Source organism: Fukomys damarensis, unplaced genomic scaffold, assembly GCF_012274545.1.
Source record: "Fukomys damarensis isolate Sample0158 unplaced genomic scaffold, DMR_v1.0_HiC HiC_scaffold_15, whole genome shotgun sequence".
NCBI lineage: Eukaryota > Metazoa > Chordata > Mammalia > Rodentia > Bathyergidae > Fukomys > Fukomys damarensis.
This window is the reverse complement of record NW_022900927.1, coordinates 25048116-25075011: the sequence shown is the minus strand read 5'-3', so window position 1 is coordinate 25075011 and position 26896 is coordinate 25048116. Positions and strand designations below refer to the sequence as shown.

At 36.4% G+C, this 26896-nt stretch overlaps 1 pseudogene; it reads left to right on the top strand.

Annotated features, from left to right (window-relative positions):
• The first annotated feature begins 19590 nt into the window (after positions 1 to 19590).
• LOC104876646 lies at positions 19591 to 26419 on the top strand (annotated as a pseudogene).
• The last annotated feature ends 477 nt before the right edge of the window (positions 26420 to 26896 follow it).

The following is a 26896-nucleotide window of genomic DNA, read 5'->3' as shown; positions in this document are numbered from 1 at the left end:
GATATTCCAGTGTTTTGAAACTACAGTCAGTGCTGTGACAACCACTAAAAAGAGCCAGGGCTCTTGAAATTTATTCCAATTAGTATATTCAAGTGGTCATTCTGCCATTGCCTTCATTATAAACTAAACTTACACCTACTTACTGGCTGAGCATCTAGTTTTTCTCTTTATCTGGAAAGATAAATGCTGTCCCAGTATGGAAGTGACAGGAAATATTGAAAGAGCTATCACATAGAAGAGAATTTATATATAATGGTTCTATTTTTTCCCCCTAAGGACAGAACCAAATTCAGTGCTGATAAGTTACCAGGGCAGATGTCCACTCGACAAATGATCTTTGGAGCAATGGAACAGGACTCCTTGCAGAATGATGCAGTCAGGTCCCTAGTATTGAGGCTGGGGCTGGAAAGGCATCTGCTGAGGACCTTGTAGAAATTATTCTTATTTTGTGTGGTAGGTAGATAAGATTGGACTTCATCTAACTTTGCTTAAAATGGGACTTTAAAATAGGGAGCTAATCTTTTTTGGAGGCAGTTTTATTTTTAATAATTCTAAAATTCTGCAAAATATTTTAAAGTACATACACATAAATTTGGTAAGACCCAAAGAGAGTATGATTTGCTTAGACAAATAATATCAGAAGCAAAATCTTCTGACCCAAAAGCAGTGCACCTTTTTCAAACACCACATTTATTTTCCTATGCAAATAGATATGGCAATGCCTTTTCTTTTTTCTAACACACATCCTAATTTTTAGTTTGTCCAGTTCAGTTGTGTTTTTGAAATAGCTTAAACTATTCTTCAAATATTTGAGGTTTGTCTGGATAAAAATCATATTTACAAAGACCATTTGTTTTTAAATTTATAAAGCTGTCTATGTTTTTAAGGGAAGATTAAAACATGTTTCTGATTCATTTACAATTAAATCACTTATTTTGTGATTGTCATTTGATGTTTAGATATTTCATTTTGGCTTCAAAATAGTTTCTTACAAGGGTAGATGTCATAGTTCATTAAAATTAAATAAATTTACCCTTAAAACTCATCTTTTAGGTCTCAAAGCTAGTCTTTATAATATTTTATTAAGGGTTCCAAACTAAATAAAATTAGTCATTTTTACTAAGCAAATTTATTCTCCATTTAAATCTTTTTAAATTCTTATATGCTTAAAGAAAAGTGATTTTATTTTACATTTTCCCCACAGAACATTCATAGTTGTTGATATGGTTTTTGTTGTCAAAAAAGAAATAAGGAATAATCACTGTTTTTTTCTCAAAACTAATAACAAGTTTTTAAATGAATACCTCTTTTTACTATTCAGACATGGCTGAACTTGGCATTAAACCCATTCCTAATTCAAACCATCTGTTAGAGCCCACTACTTTATTTTTAGTGCCACCATTTAAAACTGCCCAAAATACTTCATAGTAAAAATTATCAAACAACACAATATTCTCACTATAACAAACGTTATGTTCGCCATCTTTTCTGATGTGATAATGTTTATCTCATATCTCTCAAATACCAAATACACCTTTTGAAAAAAATTCTAAAATTTTTATGTCGGGGGAGTTTGATCACTAATTATGTGGTTTACTCAGTGTGACATTTGAGTTTAAATCACTGAGTACGGTGCACAGTAGATCTTACAAATTACTACCAACAAAACAGAAGATGGATGCACACTTTGCCAAAGGCTAGAACTGTTCACAAAACCTCAGTGCAGTTGCTCATTCTATAGATGAGGCTGGTGATCACAGCAAGTACTTTATTCAGTCTTTGCCACTGTCTTTAGGCCACAGATATCCTGCTGTGTTAGAGTAAGAGACACTGAAGAGACGGTGGGAAAAACCTGGGACTCCAACCCGTCAGCTTCTCCTGCAGAGCCTCCTCTTTCCAAAACCGCCCTGGGAGTTTCTCCAAAAGCTCTGATTGTACTATTTTGGACTACAGTTTCAGTCTTTGTGTATAGTTCAGAACCAAAGTTTACTGGTTCTGCAGGGATTTTTGGTATTTATTTTAAAGCCAAAAATCAGAAGTTTCCCATACTCTGTGACTTTTTAATTTTCAGGATCTGTGCATCAAAGATACATGATCAGGTAGTTTTCATTTTATGAGAATATTGCAGTTTTAGCTTCTTGGATAACATACTTTATGCCTTGTGGTGAGATTTTTTTACTTTCTAATAAGAACCTGGAAATATTGGTAGGATGCAGACAGTAAAAATCTATGCAATGCATGTATAATATATTGTTTTTCTAATTTTTAAGTAGTTTTAAAAATAATTATTGCAATTATCAGAAGCAATATAGTCTAATACAGCGATTGCATATAGTCTTCAGAGCTTTGGGTAATCTCAGAAAGCATTCTGTTTAATTCTTTCATGCACAGAGGCAGCCATGAAAATTTGAGAGATTCTTTTCTTGAGCAATGACAAAGATCAAAAGTCACAATTTTAAATTCATGCCCATTGTTCTCTACACTATGCTACCTGGACCAGGTGCCAGCATGTATGGGTTTTCCTTTGATTAAGGCTTGTATCTAAGATGGCCTCAAAGCCTCATGATGGTGACTGGATTATGAGGTCATTATACCTGACTTGCTGTTAGAAGGCAGGACCTGGTGGAAGAAGTGAGTCCTTGGAGGCATGATTTGGATGAACATATTTCCCTCCCTGGCTCCTCCCTTCTATTTCCAGGCCACCATGATGTGAGCATCTTTTCTGCACCCTGGGCCATTCACTATGCCTTTCTACCTTACAGCCAGCTGACTATTGCCTGAAACCTCTAAAAACCTACAAGCCCAAATTAACTTCTCCTTTAATTTGTGGGTGCTGTATATTTTGTTCCAGCAATGACGAAAATGACTAAGATAGTTTTCCACTAGTAGTGTGACTTTTCTAAGCCTCAGTTAACCCGTCTGAGAAGTGAGGGACATTGGACTGCAGAATATCTAAGATCTCATAGTAAAAGTATAGGTTCTAGCTATATGTTTATGTATGTTTGATTTATAGAAAAAATTTATTTTGAAGAATGAAAAACTCTATCTTCTTTTTGAGTGATTGGCATAGTTATGAAACAAAAATGTGCATAAAAGATATAAAAAGTCATAATATGCAGTAAGTAGAGGCTGTTTGTATTTTCATTTCTTCTGTAGATGCAAGAATATGTTCTTTCCTTTGCCAGAGTTTAGACTAACTTCTCAGTTTAGTCCTACACCTGATCTTCCAATGAACAGTACAAATCCAAGGCAGGAAGGGCTTGAAGATAGAAAAAAAAAGATGTAAAGTAGTATATAGATAAGATTATGAAGTGCTTCTACTAGAGAAGAGTTTGTATGTAGGGAAATTATATAACAAATTACAAAAAAGAAAATACTTGAAGAGAAGTCTTTAAATAGTTCATTACCCAGAATAATAAAAATGGTCAGATGAATTTCTAGGGATTTTCTGATGACTTCCAATCATACAAAGGATAGAAAATAATAAGTATTCATTTAGCAGGGCCTGAAAACACCAAAGAAAGTGACTGACCACAACTTTGATATGTCTCTAACTTTAACTGGGCTGTGCTACAGGGCATAAGGAGACTAAAATGCAGCTAATATTCTCATCTTACCTTTCATGTGTCTATATGTATCTTTCTCCTACTTGTAATGTGGAACCTCCCTTTTGGCTCCTGGTTGTATTTCAGATGTGTGAAAACTATATCTATATGTGTGATGTATTTCGATTTATCCCACTATTCACCCCAAGATTTCTAGTGAACTGAGCCCAGAATGAGCTTTTCATCCAAAGCCCACTATGAAATAAATACATACTAGCATGTCACGCCACAGGCTATGCTCAGTTAATAAGTAACAAGGGAAGAAGACAGAAGGGGAATTACAAATGGAAAACTAGAAGTTTCCATGCTCTGAAGTCCCACTAGGTAGAGGAATGTTGATAGGGGTAAAATCTCTTCAATGGCCAAGTTTTTAAGCCACTAGAGTACCAGCTGGTATCTTTAAAATGTGAAGGTACCGTCAAAAAAAGTGCATTTATACTTGAGAGACGGTTACTCATATACAGGATTTAGCTCCAAAGTTAATATATTATCTTGAGGATCCATGAAATTATTTCTGTGCTCAGAGAGGAAAAGGTAGAAACAAGGGAATAGTTTTGGTTACTATATTTGTGTTCCCTTATGGGGTTCCCTTATATGTCCCTTTCTCTTTCAGGGTTCCCCGAATAGTTTACATCTTGAGGCATTTTGGGCTATCTACTGGTCTTCCTGGGAGTTAATCTGAGTTTACTGCTGACCGGTGGACCAATGTGCAACATGCTCCCTTTTTGCATTTTTAATTTCCTTTTCCTTATCCATGAAGTGGAGAAAACTATATTTGCTTCCCAGACTCTGTGATTAAGTAATTAATGTGCATAAAGTTCACTGAAACCAGAAAGAACTCTATAAAGGCTAAGAAGTATTATTATAACAAATCCCAACTGCTTGTCTGGCTAATTTCCTGCAAAGCCAGACAAAAGGAGAAATGGAACTGGACTTGTAGGATGGGTGTAACAGTGTTTTGGGTCAGCAGTACCATGATTAAAGATTGTTTACTCAGACTTTCAAGAGTGAGTCCTTCTCCAAAGACAAGAATGGTTTGAATTAAATGACATTCTTTCATTCTGTGGCTATGGGAAAATTTTATTGCTATTTTTTAATCCCAGATTTTATTTGACACCATCCTTTTTATACTCAATGAGAATTTTCTTAGTATTCACATAGGTATAATGCAAGAGACTGAAACCTTCACTTCATTTAACAAACTTTGTTCAGTATTTTCTCAAGCTTGCCATGCCATAAAATTGGTATCAAGTTGAAATAGGCATTGCTGAATGGAAGCCATAGTGTAGATGGAAAGGTAGACCCCATATGTGGACATCAAGCATACAAGAGCCGCATGAGTGTTGTCATCCATGTACAAAGGTCTCCTAAGAGTGAGTTTTTAAAAAATTCTATTTCCACTTAAAACACAGAATTCAGGAAAAAGAACAAACTGTAATATGTTTTAATCACGTTTTATGACCTAGCCCCTAATTAGCATCCAGTGCCCTTCCGACCCCTCCTTTCCTTACACTTAGGTGGTCTTGCCTGTACAGGTCAAGTCCACTGAGCATTTCCCTTATTCTTCTCCTTGCCCTCTCCATTTCATTTCTTCAAGATTACTTCTCTTGCTGACCAGCTTACATCCAAAGGTAGAATCTACAGCTAGTGTGACATCTTACACTGTGCATCAACAGGTCTATACTATTTTTGCCATAATGGGTTCCTAGTTTTTATACTGTTGCAACAAAAATGCCAGTCAAATGACATAAAAGATTTAGAATACTTTTAATTATAACTTATACTGTGTTTTGGTGTCATTTATTTTATTCATAAGAGGAGAAAATGGTGTTTGTTGGCATGTATGATCACAATATCCAAATCAAATATAAGATGTGCTTTCAAATATTATAATGTATGTTGTCAATTTCCATTTTCACTGAAAATCCATTTTGACGTTGAACCAAGCCCTTTCTGTAAAAAGGGCATTTCACTGCATATAATTATGTACTTTCTGGTGCTCTACAGCTGTTCTGTAGCATTTTCAGTGATCAATCAACACTTATTGAGCACCTGCAAGGAAAGTCCTGGGCACTGAGGTGATAACTATGGGAGAAGAGAGAAAAATATAATTAGTGTCATTCCTGGCCTCAGGCAGTGTGAAATCTAGTTGAGGAATTAACTGACATATGTTTAAAAAAATAAAAATAATTGTACAGCATGGAAAAGTTAGGGAAATACAGAGTGCATTTTTTTATTACTTTACTATTCGAAATTTAGTCTGTGTCTGCAGATCCAGGATGAACAGGAAGCTTGCTTAAAATGCAGAGCATCAGGGCTGGTCTTGGAACTACTGAGCCAGAGTCTGCTTTGTAGGAAGGCCTCCAGAACATTGAAATGCATGCTAAAGTTTTGTAACACTGCTCTGGTTAAATATTTTTCAATGCAGCCTACAGTTAACACATGTTGGATCACTCGGGGATGCTGATAAAGGCAGAGATTCAGCTGACACCTAAAAAATGATAATCCCTGAGTGCCAACCCCAAGAATATGCAATTATAGAGATCTTGCCATGAGATACATAAGCTCTCTAAAATTTAAAAACCTTTTCCACACTACCTAGAAATGAGCTAGATTCAAATAATTATAGAATATTGGTTAATTTTCAACAGCATACAAATATACAAAAACACTGATTAATGCATTTATGCATTTTGATAGAGAAAAAATAATTTTATGTGTGTTGACTTGATCATAGAAATACACAATGCTTAAAATTCCAAAAGATTTTAGAATTATAATCTCATACATTTCAGTTAATGTAACAAATATTTATTTGGAACTTATTATTGGGAAAGAATTTTATTGTTGCTGTAATTATTTAGTCACATAATATATATTATTTTTCTACCATGGTAAGAAATTGCTCTGAGAATACAGCCACAGGATATGATGGGAATTCGTTTCTCAAGGAGGCTTAGTAAAGGAACATCTTCTTTCCTTAGAGTTTTTCTATAAGCTTACAAAGAATCATACTTCAAAAAACCGAAGAACGCAAGATGCACAATAATCATACGAATATGAACTGAAGATGTGATTTATGAATATCTTATATTAGAAGCAGTAAATACATTAAACATTTTTTTGTATTTCCCAGGTATTGTTGTCAGTGTACTAGTAAGATATGTGTGTTTCAGTCACTTTCTCATCGCAAGCACACAACACCTAACACCCACACCTTAAAGAAGAGTTCTATTTTGGTTCATAGCTATAGTCCATGGTTGAGTGCCTCCAAGGCAGAAATGGTATGGTGGATGGTATGGCCTGGATGGAAGAAAGCTGATGGCATTTGGGAAGCAGAGAGAGAAGGGAGGAGCCAGGAAGGGAGACTTGGCTTTCTAGGTCATGCCCCAGTGACCAGTCTTTGGCAGGCAAGACCCCACCTCCTAACAGCAAAGCAGCTATGATGCCCCTGTGAAAAAATCAACTTCCAGAAGCCCCACCTCTGAACACTTAAGACATTTGGGGACACTCTAGATCTAGACCATAGCAACATAATTCTGCATTTATTTTTGAAACTAGAACACAAATATTTTGGTTTCTTTTATGACTGATCTCTCCGTCAAGAGTATAACAAATGAACATGTCACTGCTACTCAAAATGCATTAGTTAAAGCAAGTCACACTGCTGCCTCTACTCAACAGAAAGAGAATGCCCAATGCTTTGCATAGAAGAACACCAAATATTCACAGTCTACCATAAAAAGTACATAAAATAGTTGGTTAAATAATAGCTAAGCCAATGCGTTGTAAACCCCAGGTTCTAGAACAACAGAGATAGCTATAGTTTAGTGAAGAATGGGGTTGTAGAGAAAAAAATAACAGGGGAAATCCCCAGACAAAAAACAAAATTAACCGTGGGACACATTTTATTCTTTTCAGCAAATGCTTGGGAGTTTAGATTCCTCTGATTTTCCAGTGCAAATGAGAACTACCCAACAAGCAAACCCAGTCGTATTCAAATCATTATCTGAAGTGCCTCCATCTCGCCTTTTCCAAATGAAAATGCCTTCACCTTCAAAGCATCCATATTGATAACCTTCATGTCACTTTAGACAGTACGGGACACCTGCTACTTGTAAAGTAAAGGGAAGTTTATTGTGGCTCATGATTCTGGAGGTCCAAACCTGAGATTGGGAGGCCCATTGGTTGAATCCCTGTGGAGAGTGTGAATCATGGCAGGACTGTGAGTTAGAACAAGTGTTCACTTCTCAAACCAGGAAGCAGAAAGAGGGAGAGAGAATAGACTGGGTTCCAGGATTCAACATGCCCAGGGACCTCCCAACAGGCTCCATATCTTGAAGGCCCACAGCACTTCCCAGCAGTGCTGCACTGAGAACCAAGCCTTGAACACATGGGTGTCTGGAAGGACTTTAACATCCAAACTACAGCAGCACCCAATTTGGCAACTAGGGGTGATAAATATTTGTTACCCGGAAGATTGGTATAATTTCCTTCTACTTTGTCTATCACACCCAAGCAAAAGTCCTCTTTTTTTTTACATGCCCACTATTAAAAATGCTTCAGCCCTCTGGCTGAAATAAGCTAGAGAGAAGTAGGACAATACATTATTTAGCTGCAATTCTTTAACCCAGTAAAAAGAGAAGTTTTCTATATATCATAAAAATTAAAATGCATTTGCTAAGGAATACTATTAGAGACATCAATATAATGCTGACAAAAATGAATAATGCATATTTATCTTCAAATATTTCACAGTATCATGTTTTTGTAAATACATACAAATATAGAATATTCTCATTTTTTTCAAAAAATAATCTCTAAACACTGAAGCAGTAGAAGCCAAAGCAAAAAATGTAGAAACAGAACAATTTTCATGAAGACTCCAAAGTCTGTCATGTGATTTGCTTCAGAAATCTCTTACTTAATAGAAGACTACAAAGTCTGTCATGTAATTTAAATAATGTCAAATGATGGTGGTTTACATTCAACATAATGGAGAAACTTGAATTCAGGGAGGATATTGAGTGCAAAAAGAGAATATTGCATAATGCTGGATAGGACGGACTGGTAGAAATAGAACTCAAAAGACTTGTTAGCTGATGTGAAGTAGAAAATATCAGATGATAATTCAAGAGCTATTGAGCCCCAATCTCACTCCCTCCCAACACAAAGTCCCCACATGCTCAGAAACTTAAATGTGAAGCTACCTAATAAACAGGACTGTACAGCATGTCTCTCTGGGACTTGCCTTAATGGGAAGACTAACTAAACAGGTTAGAAATGTGAGCATCACTACCAGCTGAGGTTGTACCCAGACAGTATGCTCCTAGGAGCCCTGTGAGTCCCTATCAGTTCTGTGATCCTTCTTTGGAAAGTACTTGACCTGTCAAAATACGTCTTCATTTGGGTTCACTATTCTTGCTGCTTATCTTCCTGTCAATGGAAGTTCCATTCTTATGTAGGTGATATTATACCTTTTTATTTTGTCAGGTGAGCCGATCTCTTTGTTTCTCAGCTCATGTGGTGATTTTGCTTCAGAAATCTCTTACTTAATAGAAGATATTATCATATACTTGATTGAGCTGATGAGAACTTTCAAGATCATAAGGTCCAATATTAGAGCTCTGTGTGACCATTTGGCTCCCCCTTACCAATGAAGGGCCATGGAAAAGGTGAACACTTAGGGGTCAGTCAGAAGATATAACCGATCACTTTCTCCAAAAGCTTCTTGTCTAAATAATAGTCATAAATGTCTTCCTATTGGTAGGAAAAAGAATTATTTAAAAAAGAGAAATGGGGGATAAGAGTCAAATGGCAAAAAATGAGGAGACAGGGAGAAGAAAATAAGAGGGAAGAAGGGGAAAGTAAGAAGTATAAGGTAATTTATGGAGAGCAGCTGAAGAAATTGTAAATAAGAAATAAATTAATCCACTGAAAATGAGGCGGTGAAGGTGGATTGTAGCTTTAGCAACATGGTGCTTGCAGTCTCTAAAGGTGATGAGGATGCGTGTGCGTTCATCATGCAACTCTGAGGACCAGCTGGGATGATGGGAAAAACCCTGTTATGAATTCATTCATTTTATGTCTTAGGTCCTGATAGAACAAAACATCCTAGGTATGGTGTGTGGAATAAATGAGGCCTGAGGTGAATAGTGATTTTCAGGAATGTACATACTGCTGCTTCCAATTTGACCCTGACACCAATTGACAGACTGACAAAACAACTGTGTGAGTCCTGCGATGTCAAAGGGTAAGCCAGGGACAGGGCTGTGCTTTGAGGATAACTCCATGGAGGGAAATCCCTAAAGACATTACTGATTGCTGAGTTGCATACCTTTCTGAAGAGGAGCAAGGACTATTGACCTCTAGTCTTGCTATCTCTCTCTCTCTCTCTCTCTCTCTCTCTCTCTCTCTCTCTCTCTCTAGGCACTCTTTATGTGTTCTAGAATCCTCCTTTAGCAGAAAATAGATGTTGGGATTTGAGAACTCAGCCTAAATGTGAATTAACCAAGTAAACATGTTCCTACACCCAAGACATAATTTTATTTCACTTTTAGGCTTATTTCTCTTTCCCTCTTAACTACAGTCATTCAGGGACCACTGCAGGGGATTAACTTGTGAGAATCTTATAATCTATTTAAAGAAGATGAAAACTAGTAACTTATTGTTACCCTTTTGATGCTGTTTTTAAAAGAGTTTCTGTGATTTTATAGCCTTACCACACATCCCCAAAACTTCCTACTTCTACAGTTTCCATGACAAGACAGAAATGGAGAAGGAAAAATAGACCATCATTAAACTATTTTGAAAATTCCAAAGAAAGGACAATAATTGCAAATTTTTAAATTCAGTTTTTGAATCTGTGTATCTTCCAAGGCAAAACTAATACCACTGTTTATGGCACAAATTGACTCACTCACATTTCATTTATCAAAGTCAAAGTTTTCTGATAATTCCTAGATAACAGATAAGCTAAAGTCTTCTCTATTAAGCCACTTAAAGCAGTAGTAATTCTGCGAATATAAAGAAACCAGACTTCACCCAAATTTACTAGTACTTGTTCTTGAGTTTAACTCTGAATTTCTTGGAACTTGTGAAATTCAAATGTGAAACAACCTGCTCTCCAGTTTAATTATCAAGTTAAACTTTAGCTGGTGAGGTATATTTTATTTATTAGACATGTATGTCATCAAAGGTCTTTACCAACTCTATGCTAGCAAGACCTGGCTACTTTCCAATTTATAATATGCCATCTGATCATGCCAGAGCCACAGGGCCAGCAATTATCCAAGTCATCTATACTGACACAATAAAAGCAGATTAGCCAGCTACAACAAATGGATTTACGATTAGATCATTAAGAAGATGGTCACCTTCTTTCCACTCCTCTCCATCTTTGTCAGGAAAAAAAAAGCCAAATAAATCTGGTCATTTTCCATTGTTTCTCACCTAACTCCTGAGGTATTTGGTGAGTAAAAAACCTATAAACTTTTCCTAGTGTTTTTTATCTTCTGCCATTTCTCCTCCGTCCTGCATAGGTCATTTAAATAAATGTTTGCTGTTTGAATCCATTTGTCCTAGTGGCAGTGATGAATGTACCTGTTTGGTTTAATTTTATATGCATTTTGTATCACCCATTGTGCCTTTTCAGTCTTATTAAATAAGTGCTCCATCTTTTCACACAGTGAGTAAGCATTTTATTTATACAATATACATATATATTATATATTTTTAGAAAGCTTTTCTTTTCCTTCAAAAAACACATGAGTAGATTTACTGGTGGTTATATTTTTCTTTAATTTGCAAGCCACAATAGGAAATAAAGACAAAGCTTTGAGATTAATTATTGGTTTAATTTAAAACTAAGCACCTTCAATTTTAATTCTTTATTGGCAGCACTGAATATATTTCCTAATAAATCGCCCAGAAACAAGATCGACACTTTTCTTCGATGGATCTAATGTAAGTTTGTCAGCAGGATTTTAAAATCAATTTTTATAAATTATGATCTGTTAATATGGAAAACTCTACTTTTATTTTACATAAAGATTAGTCTGTCTTTACATTTGTAAAGATTATTTAGTGCCAAGACTATCAGCTCAAATTCTGGGCTAGCCAAGCAAAATTTTTAGTTAGATCCTTTCATTGTTGCCAAGTGAATAGATCCGCAAAGGATATGTATCATCAGAACAATCATTCCAGTGTCATTTGCTAGCTCCATCTCCATTAGGAAGGCTGTCACCAGACCCAGAAGGTTAACAATTTTATGACTTCTTGTTTTGTTTCAAAACGTTAAGGGTAACATGTTCACTTTAGTAACTTCCCCAGCTGTTTGAACATGGTGACCTAAAGAGCAATGTGAGCCAGAAGCCCAGGTGCATATGTTCACCCCGACCCTGCATGACCCTAGCTGGCTCTTCACTCAGCTGTTTCCTTTCATGTGCAGAAGTTTGAGTTTGATGCAATCCCATCTGTTTATTTTTGCTATTGTTCCATGTACTCTTGGAGTCATATCCAAGAACTCTTTGACCACACCAATATCATTTATTTGCTTCATGTTTTTCTGCTAAATAAATTGTTTCAAGACTTATTTTTTAAATTTTTAGTTATTTTCATTTTGCTCAGTCATTTTTGAAGTAATATAGTTGTATTTAGGCTGATTATAGAGTAAGATGCTGATATTTCATACATCTTATGAAGGAGAGTTCTGTATGATTTTTTTCCATTCCTCCATACATTTATCATTTACTTATGGTGAAAATAGGAAAAAACATCTCTCCTAGCTATTTGAAATAGTCAGTAGAATATTATTAACCATAGACATTCTTCTGTGAAATAGAATGCCAGAACTTATTACTCCTACCTCATTGTAACATTGCACTTGTTGATCCCCACCTAACTATCTCTTTAATTTCTAGGCTAACCTCTCTTCTACTTTCTACTTCTATCAAATCAACGTTAGAGTCCGCATATGACTGGGACTGCACAGTTCTTATCTTTCTGCACTTATTTCACTTTATAAAATTTCCTGTAGGTTCACCCATGTTGGTACAAATGACATGATTCTTCATCCTTATTTATGATGAATATTATTTCATTGGTTATATATACCACATTTTAAAAATATACTCATCCATGGGGGATATAGATTGATTCCATTATGACTAGCACTGCAATAAACAGGGGCATACAGATATTTGTTTGACATACTGGTTTCATTTCCTCTGAATATTTTCCCAGTAGTGGAATTATTTACTTTGGTAATTTTAAATCAATTAACCTATTTATTTACTTACCTTTTATGGCAGATTCAGAGTGGGTGATAAATTTAATAAACTGAATATGCATTCCAATTTCTGACATTTGAATGACAAAAATAGATCATAAAAATAGAGGTGCAGATTGAGTTACTTTTAACTGCCCCTTTTTCCTTCCTCCTTCACTGTCTCCCCTGATCTATAGGTCTCCTTCCCATCTCCACAAAGTCTGTCTCCCTAGTTCCCATTTTCCATAATGCTTCCTATAATGTATATACTAATTTACATTTCTAGCAACAGTGAATGAGTTCCCTTTTATCCAAATCCATGCCAGAATTTGTCCATTTTTGTCATTTGATAATAGGCTTTTTAATCAGGATAAGGTGATATCTCATTGTTAACTTGACTCACACTTCCTTAATGACTTGTAATGTTGAGCATTTTTACATATATTTATGGGCCATCTCTTACATGCTCATTTGGCAAATGTCTAGTCAGGCCCATTTTTAAATCAGATTATTTGTGAAGGTTTTATGGTTTTGTTTGTTTATTTTGTTTGTACTACTGACCTTGGTTCATTATATATTCTGGACATTAACCCCTCATCAAATGCATAGTTTATAAATATTTTATCCCTTTCTTTAGGTTATCCACTTACTCTGTTGATTGTTTCCCTTGATGTACAGAAGCTTTTTCAATTGATGTAATCCCATTTCTTTATTTTGGCTTTATTGTCTTTATGTCTGAACCTTTGAGTCTTACCTGAAAAAAATTCTTCATCCAGAGACCAATATGGTAGAGTGCTTTTCCTTTCTTCTTTCTGGCAGTTTTATCATTTTGGATTTTATATTCAAGTCTCTAATTCATTTTAAGTAGAGTTCTTATATAGTATGAGATACGATTTCAATTTCATTCTTCTGCCTGTGATTATAGACTTTTCCAACACCACTTATTGAAGAGACAATCATTTTTCATTATGTGTCCTTGACAACACTTCTGAGAATCAATTGAGAAGAGATGTGTGAGCTTATAAGGGGGCTCTCTATCTTGTTATACTTTTTGATGTGTCTGTTTATATGAGAATACTGCACTGTTTGGATTATCATAGTTTTATAATAGATTTTGAAGTGATCTAGAGAGATACCTCCAGCTTTTTAAATTTCCATATTTTTTTAACTAGTCAGAGTCTTTTGTGGTTTCATTTCAATTTTTAGCATTGTTTCTGGGAAAGTGACTTTGGAGTTTTGATAGAATTGTATTGAATCTATAGATTGCTTAGAATATTTTGTATATTTTAATAATATTAATTCTCCCTATCCATGAATGCAGAATACTTTTCCATTTTTTGTGTCCTCTTCAAGTTCTTTTATCAACATTGTATTATTCTCCATGCAGCATGAATATTTCACATATACAGTGAACCTGACTTACAAACTCAATTCATTCCCAAGGGCTGTAACTCATGTTGGTCAATGAAAGTTCAGGCTCCTCTAACCAGCCTTCAAAATATACAGGCAGATCTCAGCGTCATTAGAGACATTGGCACAGAATTTCTCAATTAACTCCACACAGGAAAAAATATTGTAAGGTTCCTTCCATAACTCTTTCAGGATTAAATTGGTATTTGAGAACATCTGGAAGCACAAGCCGCCAGTATTCGGGTCATAACTCAAGACTTTGGTTGTAAGTTAAAACTAAAATTCCAATATGTCAGGCTAGTCTTAACTCAAGGGTCTACTGTACTTGGTTAAATTTAATCCTAGGAATTTAACTTTTTCTTAACTTGTAAATACTATTGATTTCTTGGTTTCATTTTCAGGTTGTTGGTATAAAGAAACACTGCTGATTATTGTATATGGATTTTCTTTCCAGAAATTTTACTATTTTTAGCAATTCTAACAAAACTTTTGGTGCTATCTGTATTTTTCTTATATAAGATTATATTGTCAGAAAATACTGACAATTTTTATTTTTCTTTTTTATTTGGGTGCCTCTTTTTTCTTTATTTTGCCTAGTCACTCTGATAAAAAACTTTACATATGAGATTGAATAGAAATTGCAAGAGTGAGGATTCTTGCCTTGTTCTGGACCTTAGAGAAGAAAATGCTACAGCTTAATTTTTGCTTGGTTACATTTTGTTGAGAATTTTAAAATATATATTCATCAGAGACATTGTTCACTGGTTTTCTTATATTGTCCTTGTCTAGCTTTAGTATCTGGATAGTATTGGTCCATAAATTGAGTTTGGAAAATCCCCTTTTTCAATTTTTGAGAAGACTTTGAGATGGTCTTTTGAGCTATTACATCCTTAAATGGTTAATCTAATTGAATTGTAAAGCCACCTTCTTCCATGCTTTCCTTTGAGAGAAGTTTTTATTAGTGGTTGAATCTTACCCCTTATTGGTCTGATGAGATTTTATAGTTATTCTTGACTCAGTTTTGATAATGTGATTGTTACTTGTGAAACATCAATTTGATTTGAGTAAGAAACCACCTAACAGATTGATAAAAGTCTGCATGTGTCTGTAGATGACTGACGCATAGGTCACAAATTGAAGAGGGAAGGTTCATCCCTGGTGTGGGTAACACTAACCAAGAAGCCTATAGCCTGGACAGAATTAAAAGTGTGGGGGATTGGAAGGGAAGTGTTCTCTTCTCCTCTTTGGAAGATCTCTAGTCTTTGCCACTGCCATTGAAAATTTGTCTCCAGTTTTCTCAGGCTTCCAGCATCAATTCTTCAGTCTTTCAATGCAGACCTTTTTACTTTCTGACAGAGACTTGCACCAGATTCTGCAGTACATGTTAGGCCTTCAACTGTTGACTGGATCCTCCTATTTCTAGTGCATGCACAGCCCTTTTGCAATTTTTAACCTCTGATTCTGCAGGTAGTCATTGTAAGCCTACCTAGTAAATCTTTATATGATCATATATCTGTTCTGGTACAGATTTTGGTACCAAGAATGGTTATAAAGACACAGAACTGTAAGAATAAATTTCTCTAATGGGTTTAGTGATTTCTAAAATTGCTGTGGTCTCTCCTTCTTAAGGGGAGGAGAGTACTAATAGTCCGTGGTGTAAATTGTTTTAAATAATATGTAGTGTAGATCTATTGGATTATCCGAATTCATTACCTGTGAGAGGCAAGGAATTTAATGACTACACAGTACTTTTGAACATTTTTGGAAGAGTAGAAAATATGATATTGGCTGGTTGCTCTTAGAATCTCTAGACAAACTAATGAAGGAAAACTAAGTTTCAGACATACATAAACAAAAGGAAAATAGAGAGCTCAAAAATTCAAACTCCCAGCTTCAGAGACACATAAAGAACCTAAATCTAAAGCTTTCTAAATGTGTTCTGAAGGAGAATTTTCTCTCCTTTAGCTGTAGGACTATAGGACTGAAGTTTTAGAAATTCAAACACAAGCTCCAACAATTCAATTGGTTGAATTACAATGCAAATTTAATGTTCAGCCTTGAAGACTAACTGAAGAGAAAGCAAGGGCACCGATCAGGAAAGAATGCAATTTAGGCAGGGGGTTTAGCTCAGTGGTTCTGCCACAAGGTCCCAAGTTTGATCCCCAGCAACAAAAGAAAAAAAGAAAAAAGAATGTAGTTCCATAAATTGGGATGGAGATGTTTGGGAAGAACTTGCTAAAGTTGAGAACACTGAATTTATGATTTCTGATGAAATCATTTAGCAAGAGGAAGACTTTCTCACCCTAAATGGCAGAGACAGAGCCCCACAGCCAGCCCCTGTGGAGTTGGCCTCTACTATTATACCACCTATATCTATATTTCCTAAGCTAACCCTATATTGCTGAAGGAAATGGTAATGGCAATTACTGATAGTTACTGCACAAGACAATGGTGACACTCCTCAGAACAGCCCTCACCACCTAGTTTTGCCTGTATGTCTATAATCAGGCTTAAATTTCAGAAGATTTCTAAAGATGAAGTACAAAGTGTGACCCTGAGGAGGTCCGCTATATTTCCAAAGAATATCTAGGGTTTTCCAATTCTTACAGGTACATATAGGTCTGAGGAACAAGTACAGAAACAGATTTTCAGGGTTTAGGATAATGGTGGAAGAAAAAAACTTGGATCAAGCCAATTAATCTCGCTAATATTTTGAGTGCTATATGGAACAGAGTGGTTATAGTAAACAAATTTGTCTTGTCCCTAGACAAGGATGCCCACTATCACCACTCCTCTTCGATATAGTTCTGAAACATTACCCACAGCAATTAGACAAGAGAAAGAAATTAAAGCAATAAAGATAGGAAGAAGTTAAATTGTCATTATTTGCTGATGATATGATACTCTACATTGAAGACTCAAAAAGCTCCACTGAAAGACTTCTAGACTTAATTGACAGATTTAGTAGAGTAGCTTGATACAAGGTTAACACCCAAAAATAAATAGCCTTCTTGTACACAAATAACAGATTCACTGAGAGACAAATTAGGGAAGAAATTCCTTTCATGACAGCATCCCAAAAAATGAAGTATCTAGGAATCAATCTAACAAAAGAAGCACAAGACCTCTAACTGAAAACTGTAGCACTCTGAAAAAAGAGATCAAAGAGGATATAAGAAAATGGAAAGATATCCCCTGCTCCTGGGTAGGAAGAATCAACATAGTGAAAATGGCCATAGTATCAAAACTGTTATACAGATTCAATGCAATGCCAATTGAAATTCCATCACTATGTTTCACAGAACTATAAAAAATAATCCAAAGATTCATCTGGAACCATAAGAGACCTAAAATAGCAAAAGGCATCCTAGGCAACAGACACATGGCACCAGGTGTAACAATTCCCAATTTGAAACTATACTACAAAGCCACTGTGATAAAAAACAGCATGGTACTGGCAAAGAAAGAGATCTGAGTATCAGTGGAACAGATTGGAAGACACAAAAACAAATCCAGGTGTACTCAGCTACTACATCTTTGACAAAGGAACTGACCATCCTCAGTGGAGGGAAGATAGCCTCTTTAATAAATGGTGCTGCAAAAACTGGATTTCAACCTGTCAAAGATTAAAACTGGACCCTTATCTTTCACCATGCACTAGATTAAAATCCAAGTAGATCAAAGATCTAAATATTAAAAGAGAAACACTAAACTTGCTGAAAGATAAGTTAGGCAGAACTCTGGAAGACATTGGCATAGGAAAAGACTTTATGAACAAATCCTCAGGAGCACAAGAACTAGCAGAAAGAATCAACAACTGGGATCTCATATGCAAAAGAAACCATCAACAGAACTAAGAGACAACCTACAAAGCGGGAAAAAATTTTTACCAGCTGCTCCTCAGAAAAAGGACTATTATCTAGAATATATAAAGAACTCAAAACAATCAGCCCCCCCCAAATATAAAGACCCAATTCAAAAGTGGGCATCTGAATTGAACAGACATTTCTCAGACAAAGAAGTAAAAGCAGCAAGTAAATATATGAAAAAATGTTTCACATCACTGGTCATTTGAGAGATGCAGATGAAAACAACACTGAGATTCCACCTCACCACACAAAGAATGGCTGCTATCAAGAAATCACACAGTAACAAATGTTGGCACAGTTGTGGGGAGAAAGGAACCCTTCTCCATTGTTGGTGGGAGTGCAGACTGTTGCAACCACTATGGAAATCAATAAGGAGCTACCTCAAAGAGCTGGGACTGGAGGTTCCATTTGACCCAGTCATCCCTCTGCTGCTGGGTATCTTTCCAAAAGAATTAAAAGAATCATATCACAGTGATATATGTGCACCCATGTTTATAGTGGCACAGTTTGTAATAGCTAAAACTTGGAAACAGCCCATTTGCCCATCAGTTAGAAACTGCATAAAGAAGATGTGGTTTTCTATAAATGGAATACTACACAGCCATAAAGAATGAGAAATTAGATTCATTCATAGGAAAATGGATGCATATTGAGGATATACTCCTAAGTGAAATAAATAAGTCACACATGTGTAAATACCAAATAGTTTCTCTGGTGTGAATAAACTGTAAAAGTACCTAAGATCCTAATGAGATAACTGACATTGTGAAATGGGAAAAAAAGGGCTAAAGGTGTAGGGAAGGTAGGATGGGTAGCGGAAGGGTAATAAGGGAAAAGAAAAAAAATGTGAGAAAATAAAAAGATGGAAATAGAGTGTTTGTAAATGGGCGAGGGGGGAGAGGGTGCAGGGAGGGCAGGGACAATGGGAAAAAATGAGAACCAAGAACTGTCATGTGAAGGTACAAGATCCCAACAATGAATGTAACTGTAATGTATCCCTAAAATGTACCAATAAACTCAATTTTAAAAAATGTCTTGTTCCTACATTTATTGATTTGCATATGTTGAACAAACCTTGCATTCCTGGGATAAAGTCTACTTGGTCAGGATATATGATCATTTCAATCCCGCTTTCTGTTTGCCTGATTCTTTGCTATCTGTATAACCTGTATTTTTTTCAGGGCAGATGAAGGAAGTGCAAACTTTTATTTCAGTATTTACAGACAGGTTTGGAAAGTTAAAATGTCCTGTTGAGTTTCCATGCTAATGGAATTGCCTCTGAGATCACTGTTGAGTGGAGGTGGATTTAGGTCTTGTGACATGCAGATTGTGGTTAGTGAGCTTAATATTACAGGCTCTAGTGGGTGTGGGTCCTATTTCATCCATTAATGAACTGAACTGTATCTAGGACCTTGTTCTCTGTGGGGCTACAACTACGATGAGCTTCAGTTTCATGATTCACAGAAGTAAGGACTATTTTCAGGTTCTCTGACAGGCATGACTTCTTCAAGGTCTCTGAGCAGGCTCACTCTGGTTAACTACATATGACTGTACTACCCTGTTCTGTGGTTGAACCGGGTAGAAACTAAATTACAAAGTTATTTCAAGTCCACAGTTGCTATAGTTTAGGTCTGGGTGTCCCTATGGAATATTGTAAGCCAAGAATGATAGGAGGTTTTGGTCACATCTCAGAAGGCTTGGATGCTGATAGATATGCAGAGAGTAAAGGCTCAACTAGGAGGTTTCAGTTGAGAACCAGGATGACACTGACATTAAAACTTGAGACCATATGTGTTGTGCTGTTGCAGAACAATTGCCTACATTTTGCCCATGTCCTCAGACTTTGCCGGCACCTGTGATTAAGGGTGGCAGATTAATCTGGTAGAAGAAATTTGAAGGCTGCTCAGCATATAGGCTGCAGCATGGGCACTACTTGCTGCCTTTAGTGAAGTTTGTAGTAAGAGTTATTAGCAATAGGCCCCTTTAAAATGTTTTGTTTTATCAGGGAGAAAGAACCTGCGAAGTTGGAGCAACAGAGAGAACAGTTACTGAAAAGATTAGAATTGAAAGTTCTTTGCATCAGGACAGTAGAATTATGCTTTAGGGCATCTCAGGAATCAGCAAGACTCCACCCTTCACTAGCTTGGGGGTATAAAAGAGTAAAGGTAAACTTCTATGAAAGACTTTGCTTTGAGATGGAAGCCGCAGGGCAACCTACTCAAGAAGGCCCACCTAGGGAATTGTTCTTTGGGATTCAGTTCACAGTGCTCAGCCATCCAGCCACTCAAATGCTTTTGGAACTAAGATATAAAGGGGCCACATTACTGTTCAAGGTGGTGAACGACCCTGGCATCATGAGTTTTATAGGGATACAGAATGAAAGAGTTGTGGAGTCAGAGAGCTTCCATTTAGTTTCCAGAAGAAGGCCTGGGAAGCTATTCAGGATACCCTTAAGAGGTACTGTGCAAAGCTGTGAGAGTGAACCTGACAGTGCAGTAGAGACCCCAGGGATTTAGGGAATCCAGAAACATTGAATATCTGCTGAGGAAAGCCACAGTAGGGAACAAAGCCAGCTCAAGAGAGAAGCCATGAGAACTGCTACCAGAATGCCATAGCTTTGGGGCCACCCAAGCTGTTTGAAGTCTACATATTGCCACGATTTGCCTTGGGTGTTGAATATGGAACTACAGGAGATCACGTTTGTTCTGTTGGGTTTCAATCTTGCTTTAGTCCAATCCCTTTCTTTTCCCCATTTACTCCCTATTTGAAATGGAATGTTTACCTTGTGCTTTTGTATGTTGGCGGTATTTAATTTTTTTTTTAACTGGGGCATACAGCTAAATGTTTGTCCTCAGTATCAGAGAAGACTTTGGACTTGGACTTTTTTGCCAATGCTGAAACAACTAAGACTTTGGCAACTCTTGGAGATGGAATAAATGAATTTTGCACAGTGAGATAGACTTGAGTCTTGTGAGGACTAGGGGCTAAGTATTAAGGTTTAGGTCTGGAGAGTCATCCCCAAAACTTCACATGTTTGTAAGGTATACTACACTCATCAGTGAATTCAGTAACTGTTGATCTTAGCAGCTGAGTGTGCAGTTAGGAAGTGCAGCCAGGTTAGAGGTGGGTTACTAGGGGCATGACCTCCCTTCAGAGTCCTCCCTTCTTTCTGCTTCTAGGCCACCATCAGCAAGTTTCCTTTGCAATAGACATTTCCACCATGCCCTTCCTGCATTGCAATCAACAACCATTGACTGTAACCATGAGCCAAAATAAACCTCTCTTCTTTGAAGCTGTGGGTGTCAAATACTTTGCCCTAGTAATAAGAACGTGACTAAAACAACAGTAAACACAAAGATCTCCCGGCCTCTCTCCACAGTAATGAATAGGTGTGTCCCCTAGTGTGTACCCAGGTGATGATAAGGTCTACACTAACACCACAGTTGGGAATAGGCAGAACTATTTCAAAACACTCAGTGGAACTAAAGTCAGGCCATCAGCCTACAGAGGTACTGGTCCCCATGTGGGAAAAAAGAACTGTTCCCAGGCCACAGACCACAGGAGCCAATGCCAGAGGCCATTTGAAATTTTAATGTAAGACAGGTTTGCAATCATGCAACATACTGAATCAGATGGGCTTATCTTTCAGTGAGACCCCTGCCTGGCCAAATATCTCCCACAGCATAATTGTGCAACTAAGCTTTACAGTTATTTTTTAATTTGCAACAGGACTGATGTTGGCAAACCTGACTTGGTGGTGCCAGTGTGCAAAACTCTCTTATGATTCCTATCCTGTGTAGGCAGGATTTTTCCCATACAATAACTGAGAGGGGCAGGAGCTGGGATTCAATGACCCTTCACAATCTTCTGTGGGACAAAGGCTTGCAACCCTCTTCAAATATATATCTTGGCAGGACGCTATACAACAAGGCAACTCCAGGGCTTCTGCAGAGAAGGAATAGCTCTGAGACAGGGCACCTGCAAGATCTGCTATAAAATGGAGCTCCACATGCTCAGATGTCCCCATGGCTCAGAAGGGAAGTCTCCTTTGTCCTTGTGCAAATAGTACTAAGCTAAGATTATAACTGAGAGGAGGTGAAGCAAATTTACTGGAAAACTTTGAGGTCCACTTTGAGGCTAATGCCAATAGGCAGACAAGATGGTCTGCCAAGGCACTCCTTGTTGTAATTCCCTCCAATTCTCTTGGCAGATGGTTATGGAAGCAAAACAAGGCCAAACGAGGCTTTGGCCAAGGCCTCTGGGGAATTGAGTTGTTTTTAGGTCTAAGCCAGGAGCACAGTTGTTGGGCCTGCCACCTGGATGGGCATTTGCATTCTCAAAATGGCCCCCTAGATATTGGGTATCCTTGAGCTTTTATAACCTGCCTGAATCCCAAGGCTCTCAGGTCATGAAGTTGATAGGCTGCTGTAGTTGCCTGTAAACCTTAGTTATCAGACTTTCATGCTCACACTGCTAATCATTATCTGCAACTGTTTTTCAGGCTTATTATTTTAATTGAGACTTCTGAAAATATCTTTTCAACTGAATATATCTTTCCATGTTATATTAAAGCATGGCAAACTCTGAAATTTAAAGTCTATGAAACAAAGGAAAATATTCTTTCATTTGTTAATGTAACTCTCTGAAACCATGCATACACCCAACAAATGTTTGTAATATATGGGTAATAAATATATCAGTAATAAAAATGCAAAATAATTTTTGCTGTCAAGGTCATGCTCTTAGTTTATGAGACAATGAATTGCAGATGATAAAATACTCTGTTATATGATAGTGATAGTGATATGTTAAGATAAAATAAAGTTCTATGTGAACCCATAAGAAAAACACCTATTGCAGACTGAAAAGGCAGAAAGTGTCAGAGAGTTGGAGTCATTCATGCCTTAGATTAATTTTTAAGGACAGATAAGAGTTGATGAAGAAAATAAAGAAGGAAAAGTCATTCTAGAGAGAGAATGCCATTACCCAGATGTTACAATTAGGGTGTAATTTGTGCCCACCAAAACTCGTGTTAAAATTTGACTGCTGATTTAACAGTGTTAAAACTGAGTAGGAACTTTGACAGTTGATTAGGTCTGTGAAACAGATTGATACCTCTTTTCTCCAGAATGGGTTCATTACTTAAGAAGCAAGTTGTTATAAGTCAAAAAGCCTTTATGTTTTGTCTCTTCCAGAAATGCCTGTTTTCAATTTTTCCTTCTAAAATATTATGACATCCTCACTAGATACTGCTACTTTGTCTCTGTCTTCCCAGCCTCCAGAATCATGAGCTAAATAAATCTCTTTATGAATCTCCCAATTGCAGATATTTTGTTATAGCAACAGGAAATGGACCACTAATGTCAAGTATGGGAATGTCAGGTAAATTAAACACCATGGCTTAAATTTATGATTATATGGGAGCAAGAGAGTACAGATATACAAATTATACAGATATGGGAATTAAGTAGAATGAAATCAGAGTATATCACGCAGGCAAAACAAATAGGCTGGATGTTGGCCTGAAAGAATTTAGGAATTCTCACAGATTTTCAGTAAGGAGATGACCTAAAATACTTAGGGGAATGAATTAAAAGTAAAGCAGAGAAGCAAATGGGATATGATAAAAGAAATGGTAATTGCGGTAGTAATAGATGAATTAGATGAAACTCTTTTCCTATGAAGAAGAGAGGTTTCTATTTATGAAATAGTCCTCCTAGTTATGGAGGACTGAGGTGTGATTGTTGGGATCTATTTTCTCTAGCCCAGAAAAGGGCAGTCTACAGTGAGAAAAGAATGACATTAACATTTAGAAAACAAAAGAAGTGAGAGATGAACAGAATTCTTGACTAAATGTTTTTATCAAGCTGTTCTTTACTTCACTAATTTGTATTTTTTTTATTTATAACAAAGTATCTTTGAATAATACAAACAGGAAAAACTAGACACCTACTTTCAATGAAGGATTATGATAATACTTAACTCCATGAAAATCTCAACTTATTACCCATTAGATTACTAGATAAATTTCAATTGTCAATATATCCAAATGATCCAAAGGAGTTCGGCCAGAGACAGTGGTTTGTATTTGTGACAAAGGCTATTTCTTGTCCCATCATTTCTTTTTTCCCACTGTTCTCATAGTCAAGTGAATATTCTTTTATTCAGCAATTGTTTCTTGTATATTCAGTATTCTGTATGCAAAGAATAAAACAGTAAAAAATAAAGTCCCAGTTCTCAAGGAACATATATTTTAGTGGCATTGTATAACATAACAAGAAAGAGTGAAAAAGCCCGGCACTGCATATATTAGTCAATATTCCATCACTGTAACAAAACAGCTGAGATAATGAAAAGAGAAACAGTTTATTCTGGCTCACACTTTGGAGGTTTCTATTCATGGTCACTCGGCTCCACTGCTTTTGGGTGTATTGCAAGGCAGTGTCTCATGGCACAGAGTACATGGAAGAGGAAGCTGACCTCCTGGCAGTCAGGGAATGAAAAAATGAAGGAAGAAGGGTTCAGGGCCCCAACATCCCCTTCAAGAGCACACACTCAATGACCTCATTACAGCCCCCCTCCTCCTAAAGGTTCCACAACCTCCCAAGAGCACCAAAGGCTGGGGATCAAGCCTGCAACACATGGGTCTTTGGGTTAACATTACGGAGGCAAACCAAAGCATTCCTCTTTGCAAAGCATTTGCTTTTCACATATACATTCACATTACTCCATTATATTTTTCTTGCCTTGAAACACCATTCAATCTTTTCTCTCTGCTTTCTTTGTTGCCTCACTTCTTTTCCATCTTGTCTATTATGCTACATATTCTGGAAGTTGAGGCTTTAACTTCATTAACTGAAAAATCATGCATTTTGCATGAGTATTTACTAAAATAATCATGTTGAGCTCAGTATTGTGATGCTTAATACCTCTTACCTATGTTGTTCATGAGGAGGAAAAGGACATGGTAATGAAAGAAAATTACTGCATACTAAGCACTAGAAGTTAGCTGAATCTCTTCGCCCACCAGCTTTTCCTGTAAGGTCCACATAGTAAATATTTTAAGTTTTTCAGGACATACAAGCTCTGTAGCAAATATTCAATTCTGTTGTATGGTGAGAACAGCTGCAAAGAATATGTAAGCAAATGAATATAACTTTATCAATAAAACTTTATTTACAAAAGCAATTAGTGGGTTAGATTTGGCCTGTGGGTTATAGTTTGCCAATCCCTTTACTGGATCACAGGATTCCAAGTACAGCAGAGTTTTTGTTTTTTTATATAACAAATTCAGGCAACTTGAAGAATCAAATACCTTTTGATCAAAAGCTGCTAGCTGACATTCAAAAGAAACATTTCACCTTAGAGAATGTTAATTTAAATTTAGAAAAACATGAAACTAGTAGTTTAAAATGTAGAATAAATGGTTTCATACTTTAAATGTAGTCTGGAATTATAGTGTAAATTTTAAATGTGCTAAAGAGGTAAAAACCATATTTTTTTCAGATAAATCAGAAGTATGACATATACTCATGTGAGTTCATAAACTCTTCTATACTAGACTTTCTGGCTGCATTGAGAGACCTCAGCCGATTCAAGCAAAAGTGCCAATTGTGAAGTTCAGCAATAAACTCAGTTGTGTGGAGTTTGACTTAAATGTAAACAATATCTTTAGAATGTGAAACTCATTCCTTCTTGAAACTTATGCACACCTTGAAAATGGAGTTGTTCCATTAGTGCTGGTGATGAAATGGGCAAGTCACCATGAGATAAATAATGCCAGTCATGGTGCTGTAAGTGGCAAGAGCTACATATTGATGGCTTTGCATTATTTACAAACTATGGCCCTATTAAACCCATCCTTCCATCCCTCCAAAAAATGTACCCAGAGTCTCTTAGTCTTGTTATCCAGCTGCACCGTGTACATCAAGCTCAACATAATGTTGTTCCTCCTTACCTCTCAAAGAATGAATCAAGTTTTGGGTCCTTCTACTAGGCTTTCTTAAATATTATGCTACAGAATTTGACTGGAGCAGTCAAATAATTTCAGTTTGTAGAGCCATTCCAAAGCCTGATGGTAATGAATGGAAAAATAAGTACATCTGTGTGGAAAAACTTTTAATGGAACAAATACAGCCAGAGCTGTACATGAAAACCAAAAGTTTGGTGTGATCAAGGATCAGTTTTTGAAGTCATTCCACAGAGTGGAAAACAAAAGAGATTTGAACTATGTACTACCTTTAAGGACTGCCATCCTGAAAAGGTAATCGGTCTCTATTTCTTAAATTCTTTGGAGAGGGCTGGAGATTTAGCTCAGTGATTCGATCACCTGAGTTCAGTCCCTGATACCAAAAAGCAATACAAAACAAAACCTTTCCTACTCTAAAGAAAGGTGGGGGGATTTAGCTCAGTGGTTCTGCCACCTGCCTCACAAGCATAACGTCCCAAGTTCGATCCCCAGTACCGAAAAGAAAAAAAAATCATATTAAAAAAATAAAAATAAAAACAAATTCTTCAGAGAAATAAAGAACAAGAGTTACATCATAAAATATTTTGCTTACTTTCATCATGGTTTTTAAAAAATTGTTCTTGTTTTATTTTTACAAGGATATAGCTATATAAAGATTGCATATTTTGATACTTGTTAATAAAATCTTTTGATTCAAAAATGAAGTAAAAGTGTTACTATGAAATGACATCTCACAACTGATGGCAGAAAGTGACTTAATTTTAGATTCTGGATA